This window comes from Erythrolamprus reginae, chromosome 7, assembly GCF_031021105.1.
Source record: "Erythrolamprus reginae isolate rEryReg1 chromosome 7, rEryReg1.hap1, whole genome shotgun sequence".
Classification (NCBI taxonomy): Eukaryota; Metazoa; Chordata; class Lepidosauria; order Squamata; family Dipsadidae; genus Erythrolamprus; species Erythrolamprus reginae.
Window position 1 is genome coordinate 45,051,138 of NC_091956.1, and position 2,804 is coordinate 45,053,941.

General features: G+C 41.7%; 1 pseudogene; it reads right to left on the reverse strand.

Moving 5' to 3' along the window:
• Nucleotides 1–287: 287 nt before the first annotated feature.
• Nucleotides 288–1,207, reverse strand: LOC139170656 (ribose-phosphate pyrophosphokinase 1-like; annotated as a pseudogene).
• Nucleotides 1,208–2,804: the final 1,597 nt, after the last annotated feature.

A 2,804-nucleotide genomic window follows, 5' to 3' on the forward strand; every position in this document is an offset into this window, starting at 1 on the left:
TGACAGATGACAGGCATAAGAAATCTCTGAGTCCCAAAGTTTTAATCAGACAATTAAAAAAGTGCTGTCCTGTCCCAGCAGTTAGTATGCAGTGTTGCAGGCTAACTCACTGTCCACTTCCAGGAATTGGATGCTGACCAGTGCAAGGTTGATTCAGCCTTGCATCTTTCCAAGGTCGGTAAAATGAGGAGCCACATTACTGGGGGCAATATGCTGATTCTGTAAATTGCTTAGAGAATAAAGCACTATGAAGCAGTATATAAGTTTTTAAAAATAACTAGCAGCATCTATAGTTGTAAAGGCACATTACTAAAGAGGTAAGGAACAGATTCCACATTGTGAGTCTGCTTGATGGGTTCAGCCAGAATCAAGGAGATTTTGATCACCTGAATTTTTGGCAGTATTTAATGTTGTCTTTTTGGAGGATTGTGTTTGTTACTATAACTGCTTCAAAGCAGGCATGGTTAATTCGGGAAATGGCTGGCCCAGAAAAGATGCCATGAATCAGGTTGGCATAAACTTTGGTAGTGCTAGCTGTAATCAGTTTGTCAGCAGCATGGCAGATAGTACCACAGGTGCATGCATCTCATCCACAAGGGTGACCATCTGTTCCTTCACATCCCCCACCAATAACATGCAGTCCACCTCACTTGTACTCTTCCTTTCTTTATGAATGGCCCCAGAGCTCATGTTCAGCTAATCAATACAGTTCACTCTTTTGGCTCGCTCAATATCAGGGGAGAGCATTTCCATTCAACAATGTTCTCCTTGATCCACTTTAGAGTGCTTGGCTCAGCATACAGATTGCCACAGGATATTGAAGAAACTTTGGCTCTGAGAGGTTGGAGGTCCAGGGTGATGGCGTGTTCTGTGCTGGGAATGGAGAGTGTTGGCCACCAGCTTGCCAGAGATCTGGACAGGCTGTTTTGTCCTTCTTGTCCTACGCGCCTATGAAACGCAGGTTTGACGGCCGAAACGCGATTGGCCGAGGCGATCTTGCAGGCGTGGATCACCATCAGCAGCTCCATCAAGTTGCCATTGATCTCCCTGCAGCCGCTCTGCATGATGTAGCCATCCTCACCGCGGAGGCTCTCGCCAATCTCCACACAGGTCTCCTGGTTGGAGAACTTTTTGGTGATGACCTTGACCTTGCCCAGCCCAAGACCCATGACAAGTCCCGGTGTGAGTTAGTGAAGATCTTGATCCTGGCCAGTGGCGGTGAGCAGCGCTACGCGGTGGAAGAAGAAGCCCGCTCTGCGCGGGGCCGGAGGCACCAGGAGCAGCTCCACCATCTCCCTGCAGTACTCCCGCCCATTGCTATCGGGATCCAGCAGCAGCAGCGTCACACCGCCTCCACCTTCCAGGCGCTGACGCTGCTTAGAGGGAAGCTGCAATGAGCAGCAAATGTTAGGCCGCCATCTTAGTCCACGCCCCCTTCATTACCTACCGAGTCTAGTCTGCAATGCGCATGCCTTAAACACACAATTTGAGGGATGTCCAAACCTACATTTTTTTTGTCTCCTTACATTAAGGAGAGCAATTTATTTATTTATTTATTTATTTATTTAGGAATTATAGAGCCACCCAACTCAAACAATTTGATTCTTCATAGTATCCAACAGAAACAAGCAATAATTAGAGAAATAATAATAACCACATAGAGCAATATAAAACGGCAATTGAAGGGGCGAGTACAAGTGCACTAGAGTGCCTTCCGTCCCCTGTCCTATTGCTCTCCTATATCTCCTATACCTTTCTTCTATTCCTATATCTCTTCTTCTATTCTTTCATTGATATGTTCTATTACTATATCTTCTATATCTTCTTTTCTATTCTTTCATAGATATATTTTACTATGAGTATCTCCTCTATAACCTTCATCATGTATTTTACTATGTGTGTGTGTGTGTATATATATATATATATACACACCCACTAAAACTCTCATTGTGTATTGGACAAAACAAACAAACAAACAAACAAACAAACAAACATGATAAATAAACAAAAGGAACCACCACTCCACAAGGGGAAAACAGATCTTCTATTCCTATATCTCTTCTTCTATTCTTTCATTGATATATTCTATTACTATATCTACTATATCTTTTTTTCTATTCTTTCATAGATATATTTTACTATGAGTATCTCCTCTATAACCTTCATCATGTATTTTACTATGTGTGTGTGTGTGTGTGTATATACACACACACACACACACACACACACACACACAAACTCTCATTGTGTATTGGACAAAATAAATAAATAAACAAACAAACAAACAAACAAACAAACAAACATGATAAATAAACAAAAGGAACCACCACTCCACAAGGGGAAAACAGATCTTAACAGTTTTTCTAAAGGCAATTTGTACTCCTTTGGCTGTTGGGAAACAAGGTTTCCTCCTGGAGATTTCTGACTTTAAAGCTGTTAATTTACAGTGAGGCAAATACAGTTCAGTAACCTAAGAAATCAATTTTATTCTGGCATACTTTTCTGCTAGCAAAAATAAATGCAGAATTTTTCTACCTTTAATATAAGCTGTACAATTTGGTTAAAAAACAAGCAAATTGTTTAGTGGTAAAAATAAAAATAACTGCATAGGTGTTCACAGCCTCTTATAAGTATGGATATGGCTGTGTTCAGAATTAAGTAATGACATTCTAACTACAGTGATCCCTCGAGTATCGCGAGGGTTCCGTTCCAAGACCCCTCGCGATAATCGATTTTTTGCGATGTAGGGTTGCGGAAGTAAAAACACCATCTGCGCATGCGCACCCTTTTTTTCATGGCCGTGC